The sequence below is a fragment of the Meleagris gallopavo genome, chromosome 10 (genome assembly GCF_000146605.3).
Source record: "Meleagris gallopavo isolate NT-WF06-2002-E0010 breed Aviagen turkey brand Nicholas breeding stock chromosome 10, Turkey_5.1, whole genome shotgun sequence".
In the NCBI taxonomy this organism is placed as follows: domain Eukaryota; kingdom Metazoa; phylum Chordata; class Aves; order Galliformes; family Phasianidae; genus Meleagris; species Meleagris gallopavo.
This window is the reverse complement of record NC_015020.2, coordinates 14,314,318-14,327,372: the sequence shown is the minus strand read 5'-3', so window position 1 is coordinate 14,327,372 and position 13,055 is coordinate 14,314,318.

Genomic DNA, 13,055 nt, shown 5'->3' with positions numbered 1-13,055 from the left:
GTTGCTTAGTCGTGTTTGTTTTACAATGTTCACCACTCCCATTGCTCTCCTGAGTTCTCTCAGGTTATTCAGTCTGTCAAACTTGGCTAGAATATGAACTGCATTGGGCTGGGCAGAGACCCTCTGCAGGGCTTTCATTGAACAGAATGCCTGGCATCCCCCATGGGAAGGGTTCAGATTTTATTTCTTTCACTGTTTCTTTTGGTCTGATGATTTGCAAGAAAGAGTGCCAGGGTATTTCATGCCTCAGTGCCCCCACCCGGGGGCAGGTGCCTGCTCTTCACCTCCTCCACAAGTGCAAGGAGCGCACCTCCTTGGTGGTGGTTGCCAATCCCATCTATTGGGAGCATTTTGTTGTGGACTTCTCCTCACTCTGTAGTGCCTTTCCCTCAGGGAGGCTGTCAGGCCACTCCCTGCCTTGGCCTGCAGGATTAAAAGGAAGCTCTAGTCACCCTACTCAGAGCAGGGCCAGGTAGGCGACCTGTCCCTGAGCAGGCTGCCATTGCCGAGGGAAAGAGGGGCAATGCACTGGGAGGGCAGCGTGCCTTCAGTGCACAGCATTCCAGGTTGCCTTCCCACCTAAGCGAGGTCCTGGTGCCTGCAGGGCTTTATTTAGTGTTATGCTTGGGTTGATCAGCCTTAGCAACATGTTTAACTCTGAATATAATTGTTTAATTAAATGCTTTTAGCATTCATTATGCTTTTAGCGTTCCTAATTTCTGACTCGCTCAGAGGAGCAGAGCAGCAGGCATGGGGCCTCGTGGGGGCTCCCAAAATGAGTGTGTTAGCCCTACAGCCTGCTGCTCCACCCTCACCAGGCTGAGAGGGGCTGGCTTACAAGACCTTGGTGGGGTCTAGCACCACTGCAGCTTTGCAGAATGGTGCTTCTGGAAGCCTGAAGGCTGCTGCTAATGTTAGAAAACATTTGCAATGTGATAAGCTCCATGTAGGATATGAGTTCAGAGAAGCTTAAAGGATAAACAACCACTGGATGTAGGCGCTCTAGTAGCACTATGAAATGCAGAAAAACCTGTGTAGGCACCAGTTTCCTGCTGGCTGGGCTCTTGGAGCTCAGCAGCAAACCAGGCCAAGTGCCCATCAGTGCTCCTGGCACAGCACGCAATGAGGTGAGGAGGAGGGGAGGCAACTTGTGCTGGGACCCTGGGCTGGCCTGACAGGAGAATGCCTCAAGGCCTTTGCCCTCAGCAGTTCCCCTGCCAACAGGACTGGCTCCCTTCCTGCCTGTACCTGTGAATTACATGTCTTGGTAAAAACAAACAAACAAAATAAAACCACCACAAAACAAACAAACAAACAAAACAGCCTTCAAAATGCTTGCCTTAGCACAAGAGGAATGTTGGTTTTCTTTTTTTTTTTTTTGGTGCAGTTCTGTTGTAGAGGGTTGAGCTGTGAAATTCCTTTCTATAGGATGGCAGGATGCCATGAATTTTTGAAGGCTGAAGAGGAAGCAAGGGAAGTTGGTGGGGGAGAAATCCAGTTAGGATAACTACTACATGGAAACCTTCTTTCAGGGTCCTGCATGGCATGGATGGAAACACAACTCTTGGTGACAGGCCGGAGTGATGCCATGTGGCTGGTAGCCATGGACAGAACATACATTCCTGTGCCATGACAGCATTATTATGGACTATTTGTAATAACTCTGAAAGAAGAGCTAGTTTTTCAGCCCTCTGCCTTGCTTTCTTCCACTTTCCCACCACAGCATACATCCCTCTGGTTTTTCCCAGACCAGCCAGTTGTGTTGGCACAGAGATACCACCTGTCAGAGCTACTGTGTGGTGCCAGCTGCAGCCTGGGACAGAGCCCTCCTCAGCTGTGCCACCCCACCTGCCCCAGGCAGGCCCATGGCTCACTCCACTCCACTCTGCTGTTCAGCAACCAAGGAAGGACATGTAGGTATCCATCCTACTGTGCTTGTCGCACAGTCCCCTCGGCCCCATTCCCAGCAGCTCTCCTTTCCCTGGGCCCTCTGACAGAGCAGGTGCTGGCAGCGGTGTGTTCATCACCCTGCAGAATTCTTCATGCAAAGGACAGTGGCTAAATGGTTGTTGAAATCGAGGCTGAAAATATTCAGTTTCTCATGTTGTAGAGTTTGAAGTCAGGCACAGCTTGTGAGATGACAGGGAGTTTGGAATCAGTCCTAATGCCACAAAAAGCAAAGGAATCCTGCAGGTCAGGATGCCAGCTTCTCAGAGTGCTGCTCTGCCTCTTTGCCATTCATCTTCTGAAGCCTTATAATACAAAGCATGTGGAGTTAAATGAGATCTGCTTGAGCCATCCTCCAAAACACTGGGCTGCTTCTCAGGGTGTGATCAATACTTGGGGTGGAGAGATGAGCTGCTTCTGTCCTGCCCCCCTCTTAATGGACTTCTCTCCGTTCCCATGATATTTATTTTTCCTTGCTTTGGCTTTACAACCAAAGTGATTCTAACCTTGTTTTTTTCCAGTTGCCTTTCTTGAAAATAGCACTTCTGAGCCATTGTAAATGGGAACTCCTATTTTAACCTGCTAGAAGCTTGACAACAATCTCTCTAGTCTTTATTTTCATTTCCTCGTGTTTTTTGTTTATTTATTTATTTTTCTCATTTATTTGTTTATTTTCTGCCAGAATTTTTTTCCCCACAGTCAGATTGACAGTGGCCTACTACCTTTATTGGATTAAAGAGCCTATGGCATCTGGACTGGTCTTTTATATATTTCTGAATTTTAATTATTTCCATGTAAGAAACTCAAGGCTGTCCTGGAGCTGCTGAGATAAATTACTCAGATAAACACTTTATCTTCGTTCTTACTGCCAGTCTGGAATAGTAGAGTCTGTCTCCATCATTCCTCCCTATTAAAATCTGATGCAAAACTTCCACTAATTTGGAGGAACCATTTTACTACAGCTCCTTATTAGTTCATGGGAATACCTTTTTTTTCCTGAAATGATTTTGCAGTACATTTATGCTATGTTTCCCAGACAAAAGTGTGCTCTAAAGTTTGGGGAGCTCAGCTACTTTGGAGATGCTACATCTTTCGTTAACTAATTTGCTGGTTTATTGAAACCACAGACTCGTGGGGAACATTTCTATGCCAGACTTTCTCAATGGGCTGTTTGTACTGTAGGCGCTTGGTGTTGTCAGAATTGCACAATCCAGGCCTTCAGATCCTATAACAATATCCTTTTATAAGCTCTAGAATCAGAAGAAGTACCTGCTATATTTAAACTTTGCTGCAGTTCTCTGCAGAAACGATGGGCTGTGTGTATGTGATGTTTACTGAGCAAACACCATGGCTTGAACCTTCTACAAGTAAAGCTGCAGTGACTAATTTTCATTGTCCAAGGCATGCAAAGGGCAAATACAAATACCATACAGAATCAGGGTTCTTTAAATGTCACTAGGGTATAAATGTTTACAAGGACATGAGTAACAGGAAAAGAAACGTGCTTGCGGACAAAGATGTTGGAGCTGCATGTTGCCTCTGCCTTTGCTGATCTGATTCAGATGGGAATGAGCAGCAGTGGCTGCCACAGAGCCCTGCCCTGGTGCCCTGAGCCAGGAGTAGGAGGAAGCTGGGCATGAGACTGAGAAAACAGAGTTCTTTATTTGTGTCTGCTCCATGAGTTATCATCAGCCTTCCAGAGGAGAGCCAGGCAGTGCAGTTTGCTGTAGTGGCTCAGAGATGTGGGCACCAGCCTAATGGGAAAAGGTCCAGCACAATCAATTCATTTTCATTTCCCATAAAGCAGTTAGGAGGTGAGAGCACTGATTTAATCTGAGAGCTGAAATTGACAAAGCCACATCCACAGTTGCTGATATGTAGCTCTGCCCTTTTTGAGACATACAGCTTTATAGGCAGCCTGTTTTGGCTGCTCTGAGGAGAGCAGTGGCAAAGCTCAATGCGTAGACAGTGGCTGTGTTGCAGCCTTCTCTGGGCTGGATGGATCCTGGACAGGTGGGACATTGCCTTGCTGGTTGTGATCAGTGTAGAAGCAGCTTAAATTTGCTCCAGAAATTGGGCCTGGAGAAGACAAGATCATAGTTCAGGATGGTGTCTAGTGCTGGTCTGGGTGGAAGTGGTGCAGGTCAGCAAGGGGTATTGAGATGCTCAGTACTTCAGTGTCAGCAAAACCACCTTCACTCATGTCAGGTGATGATGGCAGCACTGACAGAAATCCCACCTTTACTTGCTCAAAGGTGGCTCTCATTCCTCATGCTAAGGAATTTGCTAATTTTTTTGTGTAACTTGGATGGAAATTGGTATTTCGTTAGTTTTTTGTTTTATTTTTTTCTGTGATTGGAGCTTTCATTACCCTTCCCTTGTATGTAGTTTGGAGAGTTTATACATTTTAATGAAATTATGCAAAGGGGATGTATTGCCCAGAGGAAAGTGGAAAAAAAAAAAAAGTAATCTTCCAGAAATAACACTGAGACCATTTGTTGTTATTTTTCTATAATACTGAAAGCCAGTTTTAGACAGGTAAATTAAAATTGCTTCTAGTCACATGCTGAAAAGACAACGTAAGCATATGAGTGTCTGCTAGCACCCCCACCTGAACTATAAGCTTTGCAATCACAGACATCATTTGCATACAAGCACAGGATGGGAAAATTCCCTTTCTGTACCTTTCACATGATATGAAGTGAAGGCACAAGCTGTCTGGCCCCCCATCATCTTGTGGGGAGGGCATCTCACGTGGCTCTGAAACGGGAAGCTTGAGTGGGCTTTTGTATGCAGGTGATAGCAATTGAAGCACTGGGGTCCAGCTCTGGGGTTTGTGCAAGGCACTTCTGTCTGTATCCACTAGGGGATAAGTGCATCCAGTGGTGCTTCTGATGGTAACATCCAATGATATGTCCAATGATGTGTCCAATGGTATGTCCAGCAATGTGGTGGCATCTGCTTATGGTTCACTGTACAGTTTGTGCTTGTGTTTCTACATGAGTGTGTTCCCTCTTATGTGGCCCATAGGAGCAAAACCAGGTGAGAAAGACTGCCTTTGGAGGCACTGCCTCCACCAGTGCTCACCCCTGACCATCAGAAAGTCCTCTCATGGGAGCTGACTCAGCTATTGATGTGACTGCACATACACAGAATGAGAAAATGCCCCCAAAAAAGGTGCGTGTGCGCATAGGTGCAGAAAATCTGTTCTGTGCATCAGTGTTCAAGCCTGTAATCACTGCTAAATGGGGTTATCTGCACTTATCAGTACTCCTGTATTGCACCAGAGGGATGAAAGTGGATCAGGAGGCACAAACCTCTGGAGGGTGGAGCTGAGGGAAATCCACATTTCTCCAGGATTTTTAAGAGAAGACAGTTCTGCTCTCAAGGTGCTCTCAGGTCTGGTGGGTTGACAGTGAGATTCCCATGCTGCTGAGCTGGGTCTCCATGCCACACCAGCAGCTGCTGCTCTGGCTGGTGATACATGGAGGCTGTGGAAGGTTGTGGAGGGTGGCCCAGCACTTTCCTTCTGCAGTGAATGAACCTGCCTCTGTCTCTAGGACAAGACTCCAAAGCATGCTTTAATTACCCTGTTATTGAGCTAATGCCGTGTGCGTGCCTCAGATGTTTCACAGAAACCAGAATGTTTGGATGTGAGGCTTCTTGGTGCAGAGAAGTCAAAACACAGCAAACAGAAAGCCCAGAGACACCTCATTTTCAATATTGAATTCTCAGATTATAGAATAAACACACTATGTGGAAAAAGGTGATCCAGAAAGAGGTGCTGTAAATTCAGGTTGTATGGCCCTTGAAAGACAAAGTGCTGAAATTCTTGTTGTCCTTGAAGTGAATGGGAAACAGAATGCATGAAGTGTGAGAAGCAGACTGCAGCTATTTACTTATCTTCCACGTTCTAAAGGATTCTGCATATGTTCCTTGTTTTTGCCACCGTGTGTTGATTCCCTTATCAGAGTTTATTTCCAATAACCTGGCAATAAACTGCTACATGAAAGCTTGACTGCATGCCAGTGGGTGCACATTATACTATAAATCTGGCAAAAGCAGACGGCGATTTTCTCTTCCTGCACTATGGGAAAATACCTTCTGCAGACCAGCTCCCTCTCTCATGCTTACTGGTATAACACAACTTAATGAAAAAAATGCTGAGCACTCTGATGGCAGGATATGTTGAGCCATGTCGAAATTGTTCCTGGAACAGACTACTTTGGAAGTACAATAAAAAATATCTGAAACACTATGTCAACCAGTCTGTTGACATTCTGGTGATTTTATCACAGATCTTGTAACTCCGTGTGTTTGCAGTATGACTCTGGAGTCTGACTCAAGAGATCATGGAAACCTGAACTTTAAATAACAATACTGATGAAAAATTAAAGATGAGAAAAAATGTCAGAGTCACAGGGGAAAGTTAAAGAATGAAGCCCAAGAGCAAAGGCTCAGAAAGTGGCAAGCAAGGGCAAATAAATATACCTTTTGTTTGTTTGTTTGTTTTAATTTAACTTATTTTTAAGCTCTGTGTGAGATCCAGAGTTCTGAGAGTGGAGAGTGGAGAGACAGGAGCATAGGTAGCTCCTAACTTTTTCAGTGATAATTGTAAAGAAGACTATCAAAATATTTTAAGCCTGTTGCAGCACTGCAGAAGAGTAGCCATGTTCTCTTCAATTCCGCACAAAACAAGAGTAACAAGTATGTTACTGTGTGTCAGCAGCTGTACAGAGAGAAGGCCGGACATTGGACTGAACCCCACAGCCTTCTGTGTGTTTTTTTTCTGTTCCTATGACAGGAATGAATTTTCTTTTTCTGGTAGGAGAAGTTATGCACCTTCATGTCTCTTGTGCTCAGCATTCTTGCCTTCAGTCACAACAACAGTATCTTTGGTAATGGTGACTTTTATTTTAAAGGGAAGTGTACATAACATGTCTTTTTACTCCAAGATAAGTTGTCTGACTGCTGCTGTATGCTGCATTATTTATCTTTGTGGTTTTTATCATCTTGGAACCTCACAGCTTTTTATACATGCTTCTACCTAAAAAGTGATTCAAATGTATATGCCTATTCAAACTTCCTAGGAAAGCAGCATGAATAAACTCTTGCTGTGAATGGCACGTTGGTATCTCAGCTACTCCCTGTAAGAGAGGGGTAGCATCATTAAATCTGCTTAAAAGCAAAGTTTCCTGTGAGGAAAAAGTAACTGAGTTTGTGATCTTTCTGATACATAAATATATACACAAAAGGTCTGAAAAACATTTTCAATGTACATTTGTGTTTATGTTAATTATATGTTTGTCTTTGTCTTGAAGGGCAGGGGAAGGATGGGGGTAGGTATGGGACAGATATTTCTAATGAGGGAGCAAATAGTCAACTGACTGCCCCAGGACAACTAGCTGACAGTGGGCTGGCTGACAGTGAGCAAGCAATGACCAAAGACTAGTCCAGGTCAGTCTTTGCTTAGGGCACCTACATAGCTATGAGTTACTCAGCATGGAGGCTGTAGGGAAAAAAAGCCAGTCAGAGGTCCTACAGTTGTCCAGCAGCACTCTCCTGCAAGACTAAGTAACGCTGGAGCTGGCCTTCAAGGAGTGTAAAGGAAAAGTAAGTTGTAAACCAAAAAAGGAATAAGCATAATTGCTCCTAAGTATTTGTATGCACAACAAGTAGAGCACTTCACTAATAATTTGCCAATTACTAGTAGGTTGCTATATAAAGATCCTTTTTTCTCTAGGGATGTGTGATAATGGAGCCAGTATTCTCTATTCCCAACAAACCAGCTGCTGGAAATCATGCCAAAATCAAACCAAAGCCTGAAATTTGTTCTGTTACACTCAGCTCTGTGCCATTGTGACTCAAAAGTTAAAGCAATTGCTTTTTCTGGTGACCAGCTGCTGCTTGAGGGTTGCTGATGGAGCTCCAGCAGGGCAATAGCAGCACACGAGCTCCAGCAGATTGGTGCTAAGGTGCATCTGAAAGTTTCTAGTCTTTTTGTAAAGGGGTATATAAGTTTGGTTGACTTTTCATCTATGTTCTGAATGTTTGATTTTTTTTTTCCTTTTTTAATTTTTTTTTATTTTTGGCTTTCATTGTTTGCTTGTTTGTTTTCTTTGGTTTGTTTTTTGGAGGTAATAGATAACATCACTAAGATGCTTCTGCTTTAGAATATTTCCACTCCCTCAGGCTGAATTTTGGGACACTTTTCATGCTTATGTTGGACAGAATATGCAATCTTTGGAGATACCATATTATGGCTCTGATTTATGCTGTGATGACAGACATCAGAGCCCACTGAAAGCAGCATGGCTCTGGATGGTTACCATGGTTCTTCAGCTAGGCTCAGATGGAAAGATGTGATTCTGTGTTAACATCTAAGGAAATTAGGTTTCTAGAAAGAATCAATGTGGTTTTCATGTTCCTGTCTCATTCTCCACTGTCCTAAAATGCAAAGAAGGCTGTCTCTTGAAAATGTCACGTGTGAGTGGAGATGTATGTTAAAAATTAATACGTCTATATTCCACTGTTGTGAATGCTGGTTTAACAGCCTGGGTAGGCTTTAGAGATGTACGCCTGTAGATTTAAACATTATGTCAGTCACAACTGTTCTAAGCAGGGTTAAGAGACAGGTAGCTTTCATCAAAGGCCAGAAGAATGACCCTCACATCAAGTATTGTCAACGAGATTTAGATCAACTTCACTGCATTGAAATACAGAGGATTTGTTAGGATTAGTTGCTAGTACCTGGTTGCTAACCACAGTTAGCTGCAGTTGAAAGGAATTTTACACAGTTTCCTCAGATTTTAGACAGTGCTGTAAATGAAAGGTTAGTAGAAAACACAGCACTTGGAAAGTAGAGGAAAGGGTGTGGGTAGCATCAAACTACAGAGGAGCTGTATTTCACAATAATTGTGCTGCTTTGTGTGCTTGGATAAATCACTGATTGTTCTCTTATCCCTGTACTACTCTGAAGAATTTACAAAAAAATCCACCAAAACACAACAAAACAAACACAAGGAAGTAGCAAAACATGAATTCAAGAGCAGAACAGGATTGCACAGGGAGGTTCTGCACTGAAGTGAAACATTCATGTTTTGGATCGTCAGGAACTACTGAAGTACAATACTGTTCTGTTCCCTTTCTCTTATTATGTCTCCATTTTGTTTTGTTTTGCTTAGATTAGATTTTTCCTTTTTGGAGTCCTGCAGGGAGAAAAGAAGGAGCCTTTGTTTTAAAAAGACTCAAAGCAACAGTGGGCCATTGATCATAATTAAGTCTAAAATAATACGCTTTTGCTGACCTGTTTGTATCGAATCCAAAGACTTGTATGTTATACCTGCTACAGCCTCACTCTACTCTCGATCCAGTTTCTTCTCCCAAAGTTTCTGCTTCTGGGGCAGTAACACTAAAAGCCCAAATATATCTGTGTGTTTTCAGGGATGCATGTGAAAGCCCTCACTCCTCTGTCTGGTGTCCGGAATGTTTATTTGGTACAAGAACAAGTTTTTCATCATTGGATGTTGTCTTTTTCACGTATCCTCTTTTCTTTGTCAGACTGCTGTCTCCATAACAACCACCTCAGTTTTATCTCTAACTTTCTCAGATGATAAAACGACCCATAGGATAGCAACAATTCTTACCACAACATTTGAGTGTTGTATGCAATTTCTGAGTAACCTTGCCACGTTATAGGTGCATGGGCCCAATTCAGAGCTTCCTGACGTTCATACAAACGTCTGTGCTGATTTCAGTCATAATTGGTTTCTTGGGGCACTGTATCTAAGCTTTTATAGCCTGATTTTTAGTGTAATGTAAGTAACATAATATAGAGGTTTAACCCTGTGATGCTGGGGAGTAAGAAAAAGAGAAGTGTGTATTCTTGTAACTTGATTGGCAGTTGCTACTATTAGTGCTCTGCTTGATTTTTCTTGACTCCTATTTTCCTTGCATTTCCTACTGCATTTACTTTCCAGGATGCTCCAGTGAGTAAATATTCAGATGGATTAGTCACAGAACAAATGTTCTTTAGCAGAATAATGGAGAGATTCACGGATGCTTTTGCTCCTACAAATGGGGACTGCTACATGCCTTTAACCTGCTTCTACTCATTCTCTGTCCGTCCAGACACAGTTTAGCCAGCCTTATACATCTAAAAGCGACTCCTGAAATTAAACCCGAAGTCTAAGAGTGGTTGTGTTGGATTTCTGTGGATGTTTGGTCTCCTTTCAAGTCCAGAGATATTTGTGAAGATCTGCACAGGCACTGCAAATGCTTAGCACTGTTTACTAATTTGCAGTAGATCCTGCAAGTGCTCTCTGGTCCTATCCACCAAGAATTTAGAAGACTTCTAGAGTTCTGTGATAGTTAAGAGTAACTGAAAGTAAGGAACTGTAGGACCTTGGAGATCCATTCTCTCCTAGGTGCACAGAGATGGCAGTTGTTCCTTAAACCCCTGAGTCATAACTTTATTTCTTACTTCCTCGCCTTTGGTCTTTCTCCTGAACATCTCATAATAATTTCTCTATCATCTTATCAATCTCCTATTCAACCCCAGCATTTTCCCCTCAGGCACTCCCTTTTAAATCCAAATGTCATTTATGCAGTAGTCTCTTTATCTTGTGTAGCTTACTGGAGAGTTTCTTCTGTTGAATCCCTCAGTGTTTTACACCAGGGCAACAGCTAAATCATTTGCCTTTGATAGTCATAGGAGTAACTGATCCAGCTGAATCAAGTTTTCTGGATCTTTGTTTTGAATAGACAATAGAACCATTAGACAGACATCCTTCCAGTGAACACAAATCTGTCTATTCTGCATGGTATCCTCCCTTCAGGGCTGCTTCTCAAGAGAATTTGCATTAGCAATCTCACTTGGTCCAGCCAGATTCAGTGGAAATGGGTGAGAATCCATTTAGTCCATTCCTTAGTAACTCATCCTGCAGCATGCACAGAATTACTCAAGCAGAGATGATACTTAAGTTTTGACTGCTGCAAGTTTCAGGCCACCTGGGTAAATCAGTTTATTCTCACTACGTTTATACTGAATTGTTACCTTGGGTTCTGTGCACATATGTGGATTTATTTAATTGCTCACTTTTATGTTATTTAGCACAGAGAAAAGTGCATACAGCTGTGCCCACACATTATCTTGCATGGGGAAAAATCTTCAAGTATACTGTTCCTTAAGAAGACACAGACAATGTTTGTGCCAGGTTGTGTGGAAGGTGTGTGCAGGCCTTTGGCAAGCTTGCTGAGATAAGAAGCATCTGACCCTCTTTGCAAGTGCCTTGTAGCAAAACCCCTTGTACTGTACATCAGTGCACTCATCTGCTCATTCCTGTTCACAAACACAAGACCGTAGATCAGACATTGTCTAGTAGAGTCAGAATCTGTGTTGCAAAGATGAGACAGAATCACAGAATTGCAGGGATTGGAAGGGACCAGAGGAGATGATCATGTCCAACCCCCTTGCTAAAGCAGGTTCTCTGTAGGTACTTCTATGCTTGCTCTTGGTAAACCTCATCAAGTTCTCCTCTGTGCAACTCTCCAATCTGTCCAGGTCTTGTTGAATGGTAGCACAGCATTCTGGTGTGTCAGCACTCCTCCCAGCTGTAAGCAAGGGAGGATGCAAGAAACTCAAATATTTTGCACAATAGTGCATATGTAAATGGATGAGTGCACAAACAAATCCGTATATGGACTGTTCGGCCCTAGAAATCACTGCTTTGCCCAAGTGTATCTTTGGCTGAGAAGTCAATAATGAGGCTAGAGGAAAGACATATTTTGAATTGGACTAACAGTTTTATCTGCATGTATTTCTCCTGTGATCATGGGGAATAGACAGTAGCTCAGCTTTAGCAGAATGCTCATCGAGGAAATCCGCAGCCTGCTGTGCTCCTCACTCAGCTGCTTCCTAAGCCTGTGACTTCGCATCTGCTGCCATCTAGAGCTTGAAGAGGGAAAATGTCTGACTGCTGTACCAGACCCAGGTTTTAGTTTAATAAAAAGCTTGGACTCTGGACATGGGTGAGTCAAGTCTTCCTTTCCTGCAGTGAGGCTTTTATTACTTGAGAGATGCAGAACTGCAGGTTTTGATCCAAGCCTGTCATCTACTGAAGAATGAAATAAGTTCCTTTTCCCTGACAAGTTAAGAAATAAAGAGATAATGAATTTGCTTGACATTACAGTCAGAAATTATGGCTATAACTTGTCCTTAGAACTAGAGCCCCACATTTTCTGTGTCAGATGTGACCACTGCTGCTTTTACATGCTTCCCCTCCATGCTTTGAGAGATGTAAAAAAACACAAAAGAAATGAAATGTTTTTCAGCATGTAATCCTCACACAAGATCCATTTTTTGTTGCATGACGATATGTCTGGGGCAAAGTTGTTTTTTTTTTTTTTTTTTTTTTTTTTTTTACCCTGAAGTTCTTGGCTGCCAAGATGAGGACAGTTGCCTTGCAACTAAGTTGAAACAAAGTCTGTGTTTACCTTTGCCCTGTTTCAGTGTTTCTGTGCAGCCTGTTGCATAAGATAAAATACCTCCTTCTAGGATTTTAGAGGATCTGGATACATGTTAGGTTCATTGAAGGGAAGGAGATGGCTTAAATAAGAATTTCAGCGCCCAAGAAGGGCTATGCTTCAACATGGGATTACTTGTGTTTACTATTTTTGGGGAAAAGAGTGAAACTAAGGCCTTCTATTAATAATTATTTACTAGTTTGCCCCAGGAAGGCCTGAGGCACCCCAAAGGGCCAGCAACACACGAGGGCAGCGCAGCCATTGCAGGAATAGGACAAGGGGACAGCTCGAGTGCCTCTCTGTTGGTGGTTTGTAACATCACCAAGCTGCACCTCTACTGAGGAGATGAGTTGAGCACAAAGCAGCAGCTGGCATAGTCCACGGGATAGGGCTCCACACCACAACGTGTGGAGCTTTGGGAAGCAGCTCCAGGTGCTCGCTCCCATCAGATTGCCAGAGGAGAGTGTTTTCTGCCATAGCCCCCGTGTTTCTACTGAAGGCCGAAGACATGTTAGGGAGAAAAAAGGCGTGGCAAAGTTGCGGCTGTTTCGCTGCTGATAACCCCAGTGTGCCTCCAAGTACGA